The sequence below is a fragment of the Plecotus auritus genome (assembly GCF_963455305.1).
Source record: "Plecotus auritus genome assembly, chromosome: 2".
Classification (NCBI taxonomy): domain Eukaryota; kingdom Metazoa; phylum Chordata; class Mammalia; order Chiroptera; family Vespertilionidae; genus Plecotus; species Plecotus auritus.
Window position 1 is genome coordinate 71,807,256 of NC_137771.1, and position 18,114 is coordinate 71,825,369.

Genomic DNA, 18,114 nt, shown 5'->3' on the forward strand with positions numbered 1-18,114 from the left:
AATAGTTCTGCTGTCATCCCTTCTCATCCATACTGTCTATACAAAAACCCCAAATTTCAGAGATATGAATGAAATCTTTTTTCCCAGTAGCAGTATGAGAAAACCTATTCTTTTGCTTTAGCTAATTTGCTTCAACAGGTAACTTAGATGAGACAAACACATCTATTTTACCATGTTACCAAAAACTTCACTAACTTATTTACTAACTGAAACCTATTAATTGTGAGAATAGTTAAAATGTAAACTTGTCATGAGCTCTAGCCAAGTAGCTCAGTTGGTTAGCATATTATACTGATACTCCAATGTTGCTGGTTCAATCCCCAGTCAGAGCACATACAAGACTCAACCAATGAATGCATAAGTAAGTAAAACAACAAATCGATGTTTCTCTCTCCCCTCTGCTCTAAAAGCTATAAATAAATAAATAAATAAATAAATAAATAAATAAATAAATAAATAAATAAATTTCAAATGTAAACTTGTCATAATAAGACTAACATACTATCACCCAGGCCCCGTTGGATGGAGCATCATCCCCTACACCAAGAGGTTTGGGGTTTGATTCCCTGTTAGGGCACATACCTAGGTTTGGGGTTTGATCCCTGATCAGGGCACGTACAGGAGGGCAACCAATCGATATTTCTCTCTCTCTAAAATCAATAAAAACATATCCTCAGGTAAGGATTTTTTAAAAAGGCCTAATATACTATTCTCAGAATGCTAAGACTCTATTAACTCCCAAACACTGTTGTATTTATTAACTCTAAAAAAGGCAGAAAAATATTCTTTATATTACTCCTGTAACTTTTTCATATTGTTCTACTTTTTCTATTTTAATAAACATACTCATTATAAGGAATAGTATACATTCAATTTAAAAACTTTTGAAAACTCTTAGTTAAAATTAAATATCTTAAACAACAAATATAAAAAAATACTACAGCCCAGAGAGAACTATATTAGGGATTTTTCCCTCCTATAAAAGCTATGTGTTTTTAACTATTCCTAAATGTTAAAACAAGTATCTATTTTAAAACAAATTTAAATATTGGTATACTCCAGATTACTAATTTTTCTTATCTCCCATTTGCCCACCAACTCTTATACCAATTAGAATGTCTCTTAAAACATGGCTAAACTGTACCACTATGACTCAAAACACAGAATTACAATACAAGCTCTTTTTAGTATTCAAGTATTTTTTTTTTTTTTAAGTCCAAAGTGATAGCAACTCAGAAAGTACTATGGCATAACTTTCTGGGGTTTTACTTAGTTTTCAAATCAAACTTTTTTTATAGAACAAAGCAGATAGACCTCAATTAGTGTTAGTTACTTACTCAAACTGTGTGGCCAAGTAAATTTATTTTCAATACCAGAAGAAAATAAAATTGTTCTATTCTTATTTTAACTTTATACTACACAAACTTAGGAGGCATGAATTTCACCTTCTTTACTTTTAAACTACCCGTCCTTACTCTTAAATATAAATCTCAAAATAATAACCTCTAACTGGCCTTTCTCACTTCAATCTTTTCTCCAATCATGTTATATCTGGCCGTTAACATTCTCATTTTTCTTCTTGTATTTCTGTTCAATCACCTTCAGTAGAACTCCTCATTTCTAATCCAAACTTCTTTAGTCTCGGCTCAGGCCACACAATCTTATCAACTTTATTTTTCATTAAATTCATATAAAACACTTTACTTCAAGCAAGGAAAATATTTACACATTCCACAATTCCCAACATGCCTTTCCCCTGGGCTGATATTCCCTTCCCTCTCCATCAATCTTAACAGACCACTTCTTCAAAATATAAAGTTTTTTTGCCAAAAAGCTTCATTAATTCAGTCTTACTACATACTATTCATATTATTTTATGCCAGCTCAGTAATTCAAATGTTTCATTTTAAGTGCTCTTCAAGTCGTCTTAGATCATGAGATCTTAAGAGCAGGAACCATATCCTTTGCTGTGTATAGCATTCCCATTCTTACCCCCTGTAAATGAATAATACCTAACTCAATTAAAACAAGAGAAGGTTAGAGAAAATACAACTAGATAAACAAGGTGTTTTTTTCTGAATACAAAACTAAATTCAAATATAACATTCATTTTTGTCAAAACACAAAAACATGGAACATACCCTTAAGTGTATTTTTTCTACACATACAAGTCAGCTCTTAATGCTATTAATAACATTCTAATTGTTTTAACTTTTTATATCTATCCCAAAAAGTATATAAAGTCTTAATATTTTGTAAATAATAAACATACTTTGTCAAAGTCTAATCTAACCAATTTTTTAAAAAATATATTTTTATTGATTTCAGAGAGAAAAAGAAACATCAATGATGAGAGAGAATCATCGATCGGCTGTCTCCTGCATGGCCCCCACTGGGGACTGAGCCGGCAACCCGGATATGTGCCCTTCACCAGAATCGAACCTGGGACACTTCAGTCTTCAGGCCAACGCGCTCTATCCACTGAGCCAAAACGGCTAGGGCTAATCTAACCAATTTTGCTTTAGCCTTCTACACTTGTCAAATACAAAATCTATGTAAGAAAAGCTGATAGATGAGGTTTTATTTCTTCAAGATGACGATTTTTTAAGTTTATTTTAGATGGGAAAGGAGAGGGGGAGAGAAACATTGATGTGAGAGAGAAACATCCATCCCATAGGCTGCCACCCACACAAACCCTGACTTGAATGAAGCCCAAAACCTGGGCATGTGCTCTGACTAGAAATTGTACTGATAACCTTCATTCAGTGCACAGGGCAATGCTTAACCCACTGAGCCACACCAGCCAAGGCTCTTCAAGACAACTTTTAAAATTCTTGGAGCAAGAGTATGTTAAGCAAACTTATTATAAATTTAAAAAACAAAACGTCTTTATACATTTTTATTCATAACCTCAAAAGCATTCATAATTCAAGTGTTAATGAGAAAGTATTTTCATGTCCATTCTACAATATACAAAACATCTATTTCTCCAAACTAGGCATACTAGAATGAAGACTCATATTTTCATTGTTATGTGCTTTTTACAACTCTTTTCATAATACATATTACAGAAAAACATCCTTCTCCCTAAAGTACCAATTGTTACACTACATACAATAAGACTTTTGCTGCTCTGTATTTATGAAAAACAATGCTGTAACCATTACTTCCATTTGAAAAATAAAACTGATTCAAGCACTAGAAATAAAAATCATGATCAATAATTCCATTTCAGCCTTCACCGGTTTGGCTCAATGGATAGAGCATCAGCCTACGGACTAAAGGTTCCCAGGTTCGATTCTGGCTAAGGGCACATGCCCAGGTTGCGGGCTCAATCCCCCCAGTGGGGGGCTTGCAGGAGGCAGCCAATCAATGATTCTCTCTCATCATTGTTGTTTCTATCTCTCTTCCTCTCTGAAATCAATAAAAAAATATGTATTAAAAAAAATGTGAAACAACAAATAGATGTTTCTCTCTCTCTCTCTTCCTTCCTCTCCCTCTCTAAAAAGCAATAAAAAATTTTTTTTAAAAATAATTCCATTTCAGTTTGCATTTTATAAAGTGTCCTTCATGGATTTTAGCTTTTTGTGCAACTGTCCTTATGGTAACATTCTAGTTCTTTACTCATAAGTGTCAAAATATTTCTGGTTGAGACAGCCATTGCAATAAATTGAGCTCCATAGAGATAATGCCGGGGCAAGTGTGAGCTGGCTGGGCACTGGGTGACTGTGTGCTCGCTGAGGAAAAGTAATTAGGAGTAAAAGTAAAAGAGATCCTAAGAAGCCAAGCACTGTACGCTTTCTTTGTGCAAACTTGCCAAGAGGAACACAACCCAGATGCTTCAGTCAACTTCTCAAAGTTTTCTAAGAAGTGCTCAGAGAGATGGAAGACCGTGTCTACTAAGAAAGGAAAATTTGAAGACATGACAAAGATTAACAAGGCCCATTATGAGAGAGAAATGAAAACTTATATCCCTCCTAAAAGGGAAACAAAAAAGAAATTCAAGAATCCCAATGCACCAAGAGGTCTCCTTTGGCCTTTTTCTTGTTTTGTTCTAAATATCACCCCTTCCCCCCCCAAAAAAAAAACAAAGGAGAACATCCCTGCCTACCCACTGGTGATGTTGCAAAGAAGCTGGGAGAGATGTGGAAGCAGCCTTATGAAAAGAAGGCTCCTAAGCTGAAGGAGAAATACAAAAAGGATATTCCTGCATACTGAGCTAAGGGAAAACCTGAGTGTCCAAAAAGGGAGTTGTCAGGGCTGAAAAAAAGCAAGAAAAAGGAGGAAGAGGAGGAAGTTAGAGAGAAGATAAGATGATGAATAAGTTGGTTCTAGTGCATTTTTTCTTCTTGTCTATAAAGCATTTAACCCCCTGTATAGAACTCACTCCTTTTTAAAAAATGAAAATGGAAGATTTGTTTTTAAACTGTAGTGTCTTTTGTATAGTTCACACACTACAGGAAGTGTCTTTAGATAGCCCTGTCCTGGTGGTATTTTCAGTAGCCACTAACCTTCCCTGGTACAGTATGGGGTTGTAAATTGGCATGGAGATTTAAAGCAGGTTCTTCTTGGTGCACAGAACAAATTGGTTATTAATGGGGATGGTTGTTTATTCATCTTCAGTTGTCTCTGATGCAGCTTATATAAAATAATTGTCATTCTATTAACAGAGTATCACTCTGTAATTGCAAAAAGAGTTGCAACTGTTTTATTGACATTATGAATACTTCTAAGTAGATACAATTTTTTTATTAAACAAAAAAAGTATTTCTGGTTGAGAGTGGATACCTACCTATAAACATAAGTATATTAACTTATTCCTACCACTACAATACAATCAGAAATACTCAAATACCTTTTTAAGTAACCTGAAATGCCTAAAAGCTAACCTACATAATGCCTAGAAGCTACTTTAACAAGTTTCCAAAAGGCATCTATATAAGGAGGCAATCCAAGACCTCCTCTACCTACTTCTTGGCTATATGCCTAGAGAATACTGTAATAAAAGCAAGCCAGACAACCATATTATCTGTGTAAGCAATTTCAATTTCTATATTCTAAACAAATTTTTTAGTCATAAAGTTAACCTCTAAAGGGTTACTATTCATGAAATCTAAGAAACATCTTTCTGAACTTGACATAACCACACTGGAAAAAAACAGAAGGGTTATAGTACCAACAACCTATCATCTGATTTACATCCAAATTCACACAACAATGTCAAACGAGGACAGAAAAGAGAGATTAGAATTAATTCTCACTACCCTTACAAAGAACAAAATATGCCATAAGCAAGTTCAAAAATAAGCCAAACTTATTTATGGTGATAGAGGTCAGAACAGTGTTTCTTCTGTAAGGGGGAATTAATAGAAGGGGGCAAGAGGCACCTTTTTCTGTGCAGAAAACGTTACATATCTTCATGAGGATAGAAGTTACCTGGTATATTTATATCAGCGGTTCCCAGCCTTTTTTTTGGCCATGCCCCACCTAAGCATCTCTAAAATTCTGATGCCCCCTTGTGACATATAAAATTGAGTGAATATTAAATGAAAGTTGTACAGAACTTTCTATATCTGCACTGTTCAATACATTGTATGTGACTATTAAGCATTTGAAGTATAGCTAGTTTGAATTGAGATGTGTCATAAGAAACACACATTCGATTCTGAATACTTGGTGTAGGGGAAAAAAATAGTAAAATATCTCAATCATGATAACATTGAAATGTTTTGAATATACTGGGTTAAATAAAATACATTAATAGGATTAATTTTACCTGTTTCTTTTTATTTTTTAATGTGGCTGCAGAAAAATTTTAAACCATATTTGTAATATACAGTATTTCTTTTGGGTAGTGCTGACCTATACAATTTATAAATGCCCCACAAATTATCTTTTAGTGTATGTCATCCACCCAATGAGAGTGTAAAAACCAAATAAAGCTTTTTTCTTTTAACAAATTATATTAAATTAGGAATTATTAATAGTAACTGAACAAGATTTAAGTGCCTATTTAATTTTAATAACATTTTTAAAGATTTTTTTACGGGAAAGGTTTAAAGCATTTCAAAGCATGAAAATACAAGGAAAGTTTTGTTTTCATATAGCTATAAATTGAAAATGTCATCTACATTTTACATATATCAAGTTTTAAGTTAAATGTTACACCAGAAAGGATAGTGTTATTAAACCAATAGCATTTCTAATCCCAGAATATTAATGCTGATAAAGCTAGATTATTTTTCATCCTAGTCACTTAGTAAAAAAAAAAAAAGGCAGCTTCCATTTTGACCAATATCACTGTACCAAAGTCTAGCAGTCAAGACAAAGAGCCTTTATTTGGTGGTATGAATAAACAATGTGGGCAATAAGACACCACTTGAAATGAGAATAGGCAAAAAAAAAAAAAAACACAAAACTTTTATAATGTTAAGTTTTATAAGTAGATGAAATTTACAAATTGCATTAATTAGGTTAAAACAGTGATTTTCAAAAGGTGTGCTGCAAAAGTGGGCTGAAAGAATTTTTAAAACATGCTATAACTGACTATTTAGTTAGGGGCACTAACCTCTTTCCCCTGAATTTTAGCTTAAAACCAAAAATAAAGATAACAGCCATTACAACAATAGCCATCTAGTATGAATGAATCAAAATTATTTTTTGTCAAATAGGCAAAAAAAAAATTTTTTTTTTGGTGTGTGGCAGAGTTTTAGTAATCAGTTTGTGTGTGCCATGAGATGAAAGAGGTTGAAGATCACTGGGTTTAAGGATAGACATGTAGAAAGAAAGGACAAGAAGACAGAATAAAGATTCCATCTGTAAAATCAAGACACACATAGATTTAAACTTGACTGCTCTATTATTTATTATCTTTGTGACCTGAGTCTGAATTTGTTTTCTTGCATATAAAATGGAAATATATATACATCACAGTATTACTAAAAGGAATACAATAGTTAATTAACGTCAGTCTTATCTCCTTTCCCTTTAATACTAATGATTATATGGTGGTGCTCATAAGGTTAGGGAAGAATTTCATCCCCCCCCCTTCATTTTCCAAACTGCTGAAAATACTTTTTAAGCATATATGAAACTTATATTATTTCATATTCATACCTATCATGTGAACTTTAAATTACTTTTACTAGTACAGTTATCTTTTTTATAACTTACAATTTGTGATGGTGGTGGGGGAAGGCAGACAGAAGAAAATTAAAGAGGAAAATAAGTTTAAGACCATACTAGCCCAGATATATACGAAGTATGGAAAGGAAAATTGCAAAGGAAATGCTGTCTGAGAAAATTCCCCAATTCAGACTAAGCAATGAAAAGGATAGCATGTCTTACCCTGGCCGGTATGCCCAACGGTTAGAGCACTGGACCATGGGCCGAATGGTCAAAGGCATGTACCTGGTGGTGGTCTGCTCCCCAGCGCCAGTAGGGGTGGTCTGCTCCCCAGCACCAGTCGGGGTGGTCTGCTCCCCAGCGCCAGTTGAGGTGCGTGAAGGGCAACCAATCAATCGATGTGTCACTCCCACATCAATGTTTCTCTCTCTCTCTCTCTCCCGCTCCTTCCCTTTCACTCTCTCTAAAAATCAATTGGAAAAAATATCCTTGGGGGAGGATTAAAAAAGTAAGAAAAAATAGCATGCCTCTCCTCAACCTACTGTTGAGGCTACTTTTCACTCTCATCCAGATGTACATTACATACAAATACACATAGCTACACTACCCTAGTCTCTCTACTAGTGGTCACCACCATACTCATGGTCAAAAATTTAAAGGATTTAGAAATTCAGGATGTTGTAACAAAGACAAACCAACACAATGGTTGGGAAATAATTTCACTAAAATGTATTCATTCCAAGTGCATTTTATTCATCAGCTGATGGTCAGAAAATGGTATGTGTTCCTGAAGTACTGAACAGCTAAAACTGGAGAAGCCACACTGTGATAACTACCTCTGACTTCCTTTTTAACAACTTTGCCTTTGTAAATAGGTGTCTAAAAATGAAACATTAGCAAAGGTATATAAATCCAAATCACTCAAGTAAAAATTTCAATTAACAGTAGAAAAAATTAAACAATGATAATAACTATTTTTATTCTAAAAGATACCAGAAAGCTAAGTACTTTATATAAATTACTAGAAGCCCTGTGCACGAATACGTGCACCAGTGGGGTCCCTCGGCCTGGCCTGCGGGATCAGGCCAAAACCGGCTGACATCCCCCAAGGGGTCCCAGATTGCGAGAGGGCACAGGCCAGTCCGAGGGACCCCACCGGTGCACAATCAGGACCAGGGAGAGACATGGAAGGTTGGCCAGCTGGGGAGGGACTGTGGGAGGGCTCCAGGGTGTGTCCAGCCCATCTTGCTCAGTCCCAATCAGCTGGACCCCAGCAGCAAGCTAACCTACCGGTCAGAGCATCTGCCCCCTGCTGGTCAGTGCACGTCATAGCAAGTGGTTGGGCAGCCTTAGCATATAATGCTTTGATTGGTTAAATGGTTGACCGGACACTTAGCATATTAGACTTTTATTATATAGGAGAATGTACATGGTATTATCGTTAAATCTACTTGCCTAGTGCTCACACAGCTAGATTTTAACCCCACCAAATTTACTTCAAGGCTTACACTTTTAAAGCTTATCTCATCCTATATAATTAAAGCCTAATATGCTAAGTGTCTGATCGGGATGTTCAACCAATCCAAGTGTAATATGCTAATGATATGCTACGGCTGCTCAACCAGTCGTTATGATGTGCACTGACCACCAGGGGGCAGACACTCCGACTGGTAGGTTAGCTTGCTGTTGGGGTTCGGTCAATCGGGACTGAGTGAGACGGGCCAGACACACCCTGGAGCCCTTCTGCAGTCCCTCCCTGGCTCGTCAACCTCCCGCATCCTTCCCCAGCCCCGATCATGCACTGGTGGGGTCCCTCAGCCTGGCCTGTGCCCTCTCGCAATCTGGGACCCCTTGTGGGATGCCGGAGAGCCGGTTCCGGCCCGGATCCCGCAGGCCAGGCCAAGGGACCCCACTGGTACACAAATTCGTACACTGGGCCTCTAGTTTATACATAATTATAAATGCAACTTTGACTTTCTGTATATATACACACACATGTTGGTGTGTTGGGGTGTGGGTGTTTGTGTTTGTGTGTTTGTGTGTGTGTGTGTGTGTGTGTGTGTGTGTGTGTGTGTGTATTATTTGGTAAGTAGATAGTAAGCAACAGGCAATTAATTCCAACTTTGGCAAGGCTTTTATCCACCTTCACAAACCATTTAACAATTAGAAATCACTCCTCCCCAATAAACGGTGTTTTGAAAGTACTAGTTATATTTAACATCTCCCTTAAGAAACTAATGAAAAAGATATGCATTAGGCTTTTGAGTAAAAGAATGAACAACATGAAAGGATAAAATGTTAATCATGCCCGGCCAGTGTGGCTCAATGGTTGAGCGTCCACCCATGAACTAGAACAGCTGTGGGCAAACTACGGCCCGCGGGCCGGATCCGGCTGTTCTATCTGGTTCTCTCTTGCTCTCCCCTCCGCTCCTTTACTTTGAATTTATATTAGTTCACACAAACACTCCATCCATGCTTTTGTTCTGGCCCTCCAATCCAGTTTAAGAACCCATTGTGGCCCTCGAGTCAAAAAGTTTGCCCACCCCTAAACTAGAAGGTCAAGGTCCAATTTGGGGTGGGTTGCAGGCTCAATCCCCAGTAGGGGGCATGCAGGAGGCAGCCAATCGCTGATTCTCTCTCATCAATGTTTCTCTCTCCCCCTCTTCCTTCCTCTCTGAAATCAATAAAAAAAAAATGTTAATCATTTAAAAGTTTGATAATTAAACACAGACAAATATGCTTTGTAAACTATAAATTACTTTAATCTTAATACTTTATTCATTTTTTATTTTAAATTAACCTGTTTGGCTCATAACCTTTAAGTTTCTTGACTTTGTACAAAAAGTCTTAGAAGCTGTATTTTCAACTTCAATGAATGACATATATGTAGTAAAAGGCAATACCTAAAATCTGTATTTCTCTAACCAACTTCAATTGCACCACAATCTAGACTAATAGACTTAAATTTCAAAGAACAAATAACATCTGTACTTTTCACAAAGTTACTTCCAAGATCACATTTCCCAGAATCCCAAGTGAAATGGGAAAGCTACAGCTTGTAGACACAGAGTAGGAGAAAAATTGGTAGAGGAAGAGTGTAAAGGAAATCCCATGGAAACACTAACCTTAATCCAATCTCATTTTCCCCCAGTCAAGAGAAGTTTGCACTGCTGCTGCTTCTGCCCTGACATGCTCCCTCTCCCTCCTGAAAATCTCTGCTTTTCTCTTCCTGGAAAGTTATCTCACATGACTCTTGTTTTTCTAGCTAATTGTCAAAGGATGTCCTAAATAATACTAATTCCCCATAATCACATTAAGAGTTCCCGGTAAATTCAAAGAAGACAGCAACTCACAGTTCAACTTTGGCAGATCTAAGAAAAAAATTAAACATTAGAGTAACTGAGTTCCTTGAGATGAAAGACACCATCTCCTGAAATGAATTTAATGTACTACCTTCTAGGTCTCAAATGATCTTATGTATTTTTTTTAAACATGACAGGAAAGAGAAATATTTTAGCCAACCAGCAGGGTGAGCCAATGCTAGAATCAGTGAGTCTTCTCAGTTCTTTCAAAATTCAATGGTGTAAATGGTTTGCACTTTAAAAACTAAGTCATCATAACTCATTAAATAAGTTTTTAACGTATTATCACAAAAGTTCTCATTAATATAACAGTATCTAATTAACAAGTAATCTCAAACATACTTTCTCTAATAAACCTGAATTAAAAGGCACAGTATATTTCTAGAACTGCTTCAGTCAGTGCTACATCTCATTAACTGTGTGCAATATTTATAGATCCTCCACCTACAAAACAGACATTCGCGTCCTGGCTGGGTGGGTCAGTTGGTGAGAGTGTAGTCCCATACACCAAAAAGCTGTGGGCTTGATTCCCAGTCAAGGCACATAACCTAGGTTGTGAGTTTGATCTCTAGTTGGGTTTGTGCAGGAGGCAGCCAACTGATGTTTCTCTATCACATTGATGTTTCTTTCTCTCTCTCCCCCTCTCACTTACTTTAAAAAAAGGGGGAGGGGGAGCCTCCTAAAATTAGTGTTTTATAAAATTAGGACTGGATAATTCAACGTAACCAATTCCTGAATTTGGTGCAAACTACTGTTGCTTTAAGATATGCCTGCAAACCAGTTACGAGAAAAACATTCCTAGAAGACTAAGACCCACTCTTTTCCTTTGGAATCACAATCTGAGAGTCTAAATAAGTAACCCTAAATGCTAACAGTGCATTTGGAATGAGAGAAAGGTGAACTTGATGTTTTCTGACAACCAATTTCTCTAATTTGCAGGTATCATCCAATCACTTCTAGTGGATTCTTTTCTCCTCCTGCTACCTGAGTGTCTCAATTCAACCACAACCAAAACTCTCCCTCTTATAACTTGAATGACCAATTAAACTTGCAAAATATGTAAGGTTTGCAGGTGATGGACTCATTTTATAATTATAAATAATCTGGGAGTATTGCTAATTATCACAAGACTAGTGTGTAATTAAATCCACTCACTTACATAGTGGTGAAAATTTAAAAATAGTTTATCAACTTTCTTAGGAAAGTCAATAATTTAAATGTACCTTAAATGACCCATAAAAGCTTTAAAACCTCAAGATGATTTAACTGTTTTTGTTAAATTTGATATCAAAAAAAGTAAAAAATAATAGTGATATTTCACCATAAATGATTTTACTACTTGTCAGATCTTACAGAAATACTACTCAGTAGTAGTAATTAGTCTTAAGTTGTTTTTAAATAGGGCCAAAATAGCAAGTCCATTACACAACTACAACCCTATTACAAAATGAAAAGCACCAGCACCATTGTTTTCAGCATGCATCTCATTTCTTAGGTAATAACTGATAGTAATGACAGTTATCTCTAACTTTTCAAAAAGTCTATCAAGCTACCTGTTTTTTTGTTTGTTTTTTAAATATATATTTTTATTGATTTCAGAGAGGAAGGAAGAGGGAGAGAGATAGAAACATCAATGTTAAGAGAATCAGCTGCCTCCTGCACATCCCCAATTGGAGATAGAGCCCACAACCCGGGCACTTGCCCTTGACCAGAATCGAACCTGGGACCCTTCAGTCCGCAGGCCAGTGCTCTATCCACTGAGCCAAACCGGCTAGGGCTATTTTTTAATTGATGGATCATAATTGCATTTTGAAAACCCCCAAATTGAAACACAATATTGCTCTGAATCTATTTGAAATGTCTGTTATTTTGTATTAAATTGGTTTTAATGAAAATCACTTTAAAACCTAAGTCATCATATCTAATTAAATAAGTGTTTAAGTTATTGTCACAGTTCTCGTGAATATTACAGTATCTAACACATATTCTCAAACATACTCCCTTATTTTATTTAACCACTGTTAGTTGTACAGTCAATACCAGAAAACATAAGCAATGAAAAGAGCAATGGGGAAGAAGCTGAGAGAGAATATTCCATTATGCCACTAACTTAATCATACCTGGCCCTTAATACAGCATAAAAGAGAAGATGAGACTAGTGTTCCTTGAGATTCCTTCCATTCTAAAACTATGATTCAGTAATATAGTTGTCAATGTTAATGTAAGTCCTATTCATTAATATAAGAAGAATGCTCTGTTAGGAAAAAAGTTGTAAGGGGGAAAATCTGGAAAAAAAACAAACACACAAGGAAAATGAAAGTTTTAGGTAAAGGTGAAAAGTCCAAATTTTAATTTGAACAGAGATCTCAAGTTAGTGATCGCAATGTGTTTAAGCATCCTTTCAATCATTTTAATTTGTTAATGTGATCTGGCCAAAACAAAACATTAGTCGTTTCCAAATTTTGTACTTCAAATATTAGTTAATATCAACACACAAAGTCATAAGTGCAGTGTAACTTTAAATCATGTTAGAAATTCTAAATTTTACAATACTATGATTTAACAGCAATATACATATCATTTTACTAATATTAGTCAAGCCTTCATGTTTCACCTATTAAAATGTCTAAATTATAACTTTATAAAAACTAATTTTTTTCTTACCAAACCTACTAATGCAATATTGCAGCCATCAAGTTCCCTGGATACTTACATATGGCACTGAAGGCAAACAGCCAGATTCCTTTTTGGGCAATTTGAGTTGTCTATTTTTTGAAATGTTTTCCTTCTTGCAGGACATTTAAAAAAAAAAAAAAAAAAAAAAGTAACTAAACCACTGCAGAGAGGCAATATTCTATTAAAGCAAATCTAACCTATCATCAAGATGCAACAAAACTGGCAATAGTCAGGATTGCCCAGAATAGTTGTTGTTTTGGTATTTCTGTTGAAATTATTAATTTGTATACAAAAGAGGACGATCATTCAAGCCCCCAACTGTGTTTATCCCTTGTTGAGTACTTCTTAATTACTTCTTAATGATGGCATAAAATATGAAGTCTAAACCTAAGTTTTATACCAGCTAAATTTATGTTAATACTACTTAAAACAGTTCAAGAAAAGTTTTCCACTAATGTTGCTAAACCATGGATGGATCCCAACACGAGAGTCGTCTGCGGAAGTCTCGTAACAAGAAACCTTTAGCTCCACCAACTAAGTTTCCAATCACTGAGAAGGGTCTGGGACAACTCATCTTCAGGTTCACGGGAGAAGTGGAGCACACCTGCTTTCCTCTGGCAGAGATTAAGCTCCCAGGGACACAAAGCCAGGGAATCAGACCTGGAGAAGCAAAAAGCTTTAGCTGACACCCACCAAGCCCCTGGCAACCCAAACACTTTGAGCGATTTACCTCTTGCAGTTACTTCCCAGGCACATAGCGGCATAACATCTTGCAGAATGGGGGGAGGAGAGGGATAAGCGGTCCTGGTCCCACGTTAGGGGAGGGATGTGTACAGTTAGTGGCAGAGCGGGCGCTACGAACGAGCGCAAGCAGCCCGCAGAGAGGGGCTGGTCCTGCTCTCGGACGCCCCGTTACTCAGTGCAATGCAATGGCGACCGCCGGGCTCCCCAAGCCGCCGGGGCCCGGGCCAGATCTCGGCCCCTTCCCCCGACTGCTCACTGGCTGCTCGGCTTCATGTGACTAAACAAAACCCCCAAGTCTAGTGCTCAGCTCAGCCCCTTTGTGTCCGCTACCGGATCCTCCGACGCCGCCGCGGAAAGGTCCTCCCCCCGCTGCCTCCGCCGGGTCCCGCCCCGCGGCGGCGGCCGCCGCTCACCTCAGGCTCCGCAGCCCCCCGGGGCCGCCGCCTCCCCGAACCCGGGGCCCCGGCTCCTTGTGCAGCACCAGCTCCGCCTCCTCCGCCGCCGCCGCCATCTTAGCCTGTGCGGCAAAATGCGTCCTTTTGGATGGTTGGGACCCAGCCTAGGGCGTAGCTCCCCGGCCCGAGCGCCCAAGGCCGCGTCCCCCAACTTCTTCCGCCACCCTCAGGCCCGCTGCCGCCACAGTCCCGAGGCCCAAACCCACTCGGGTCCCGGTGAATCCGACCAAATAACCCCTGAAACTCACAGTTTGGTGCCGTGTGCGTCAAACCGGGGCGACGTTGGGAGCGCGCGGCGTCCCCGCGTCACACGCCGCTCTGTACGCTACTCGGCTCCAAGGCCCCCCTCCGCTCCCCGCTTTTCGCCTCCGGCCCCGGTTCCCACGGCGCAGGCGCGTGGCTTTCCCGCCTCTGCCGAGCTGCGGGCCGCGGGGGTGGCCAGCGAGGAGCCCTCGGGCAGCTTCGAGCCGGGGCGGGGGGGTGGGGGGGGCTGCGGGGCCAATTAGGGACGCGGGGCAGCAGCCACAGTGCACCTCTGTTGTCGGGTGCCAGAAACCAAACAAGGTCACCTCCCCCAGTGCTGACCTAATCACTCTCAAGGAGGTTCCCGCCCCAAAGTAGGCACGCTCCAAATATGGTGGTGCCCAACTCTGCAAGACCCAAATACTTCGGCAAGCCTAGGCCCTTTAAGGTGGAACAGGCCCGTATTTGATTTCCACAATTACTAGCGTGCCAAGATGCCTTTTCTTTTCCCACTATTGAGGAAAGCAGCTGAAGAACTCAAGTTTGCCAGTTACAGCTGTAGAGTAATGGCACAGGAAGGTTTTTGACTCTGAAGGGAACCGATCATTGGGAGATGATGGCCAGGCAAAGCATCAAAAGTGGCATCTCAATCAGCGGAACAGCCTTACCCTAAAAGGTGCTCTGGGTTAGGTCCAACTTGACTCCGTGAGGATACTTTCTCCCTGCATTACTGAATGTCCCATGGGTCTCCAAATTAAAGTTATTATACGAAGCACCTGAGATGCTGGTTAACCCTTCAAAGAATCAGTAAGTCCCAAGAGAGTCCTAGAAAGCTTCCTTTTTAACAAGTATTGACTACAGGAGTCTGAGGGCAGAGCTTCCCACTATTAAAGGCTGTTGATTGTCTTTGCTTTTGAATCGAACAAACAGAAGTTGCTAACATATTTGACATGCACTGAAAGTTCCCGAGAAATCTACTAGTCCTGCCTTAATAAATTACTTGGCTTTTCTGAATCTGTTCTCTCATTAAAAAAAAGAAAAAAGTTTTTATTAGTTTAGCAACTGCCATGAACTGTGTTCCTCCAAATCCTCAAGATGTTATTCGTGTTCAGAGGAATGTACCATAATTGCACTTATTTGAGAAGAATGAGAAACATTCTCTTTCCTATAGGATGGTCTCTTCACCATCATAATCAGCAAAAAATAGATTCCAAACAACAGATGTTTATACTTCTTGCATTAGTTAATAATAATAGCTAACACTTTTGGGCGCTTACTAGGTACCAAGCAATGCTTAAGTCATTTAATTTCATTACAACCTAATGAGGCAAAGAGAGGTAAGGTAATTTTCACCAAGTCACATAGCTGTTTGAGCTCTTTCAAAATGCAAAGTCTCTTTCTTCATTTACACAAATGAGTAAAGAATAAAATATAAATGTGTGTGTTTTTTTCTAGTCAATGGGGTTGGGGGGGGGTACCTTTTGGGTCATTTCACCTACAGAATCCATTAAAATTGGACATTCTCAGGTTACTACTGGATTTACAATTAAAAACAAAAGTATTATGTACTATGGAAATTCTGACAACCTTATATCACTGCAAAAACAGTTATCAAAAACAGCAAAAAACTCTCTTGTGAATGTACACCACTGACTGACTGATGTGCAGACAGATCACAACTCAAGCAAATAGAACCACTTATAACTCAGTCATAACCAGACATTTGTCTCACCAATGAAGCTGTTGTTTATACAGTACTAGAGGTCAGCAACTAAATTGTAATACCATAGAAATAGTAACAGTAGTAAATTGTTATAGTAAAAGTAGTGATAGTTTATGAAACTCTTTATAAACAAAATAGATGTCAAAAAAATTCTGTGCACGAAAGAAAACTTGCTAAGGACAGAAAGTTTGAATAAGGTTATGCAGAAAGAAAAAAAAAAACAACAACAAACTGGAAAAATCCAGTATCCAGTTATGTGGCTCAATGCCAAAATAGTTAAAGACATTAAAACGAAACTCTAGTTGAGGATGAAAATCAAGAAGTGAAAAATAGTTTGACCTAGGAGAAAATTTGCAAAGCACACCTACTCTCTGATGAATTCACCTGATGAAGAATCTTTAAAAAAAAAAAAAAAAAAAAAAGGAGGAAAAACAAGGCCTGGCTATGGTTAATATGTTAAAATCTGACAATATTAGCACAATACATGAATCCATTAGTTATTCCAGTGGATGGAATTACCAAATAAAATATACAAATAAGGTATAGTCTCAAATGACCTAATCAAAAAGAAAACAATTTTACATTGGTTAAAAGTAGGCAATTCTCCACATTCCAATACTTCTGAATTCCAGGCAAAGAGAAAAAATTGAAACATTGGTTAATCTACTACCTAGTAATAAACTCACATTTTGTATTTATTATAAGACTTCACTGGTTCTGGACATACTGGTACCTCTGCGTACCAAAACTATAAGTCTCATTTGTGGAACTGCAAATGTTACAATATGTTTGTTAATTGGGGTGGGTATAGGAGGAAATTTACACATAGATGAAGAAGTAAACAGAGATCAAACATCTTATGTTTATTTTTGTCTCACACTATCCCCAGCACAGAGCCTCACACCTGGTGAATATGCAACAAATAATCCTGTGCTATTCAATCAACATTCACCAATTACTTACTCTATGCAAGGCACTGTGCTAGGCACTGTCAGCAAAATGAAGGATAAGATAGTTCCTTGCACATATTCAATAAGTAGTAGTTGAATAGTGAGGAGTTTTATAGTTCAATAAAAGAACTACACAACAAAATATAATCAACTCTTAATTTACCAGGGAATGGGGTAGATAAGGAAACAAGTAATAAAGAGTTCAAAATCAGGCCCTGGCCAGGTAGCTAGCTCAATTGGTAAGAATGTTGTTCAGATATGCTAAGGTTGTGGGTTCCATCTCTGGTCAGAATACATACAATAATCAACCAATGAAGGAATAGTGGAGCAGCAAATCAATCTCTCTCTCTCTCTAATTAATTTTTTAAAAAGGATTTCAAAATCATAGTTAAAACAAAATCTTGGAAAACATGGTACAAAATAGGTTTAATATAAATATATTTAAAATTATATCTAGTATTTAGGAGCATATTTATTATTCTAACTCATTAACATAGCAGAAGTAGACCATGAAAGAATTTGAGCCTTTTTCACTGAATACCTGTATGAAAAGAAAATACTGGGCCATGGATCTATATATATAAAAGCCTAAGTGACTGTTTGACTGTTCTACTGGTATCTATGATGACCACCAGGGCACTAAATTACCTCTTCAATGCACAGGCATGGAAACATGGAAAAGACTGATGAATCTCAGAGGGAAGGGGCGGGGGCGGGGGGAGGCAGGGAGAGATTAACCAAAGATTGTATATGCATACTAGAGGAATGGATTCGTGTACTGTGGGAACCCCTTTCACGTCCGCGTGGTTCAGGGTTCCGGTTCAGGGTTCGGGTTC

The 18,114-nt window shown here is 38.0% G+C and overlaps 1 protein-coding gene across 1 annotated transcript in view; it reads right to left on the reverse strand.

Annotated features, from left to right (window-relative positions):
* Nucleotides 1-13,298, reverse strand: part of ZNF644 (zinc finger protein 644) — a 143,889-nt gene extending 130,591 nt beyond the window's left edge. The window contains 1 exon segment of the mRNA XM_080654335.1: nucleotides 13,201-13,298. The gene's annotated coding sequence lies outside the window, so the exon portion shown is untranslated.
* Nucleotides 13,299-18,114: the final 4,816 nt, after the last annotated feature.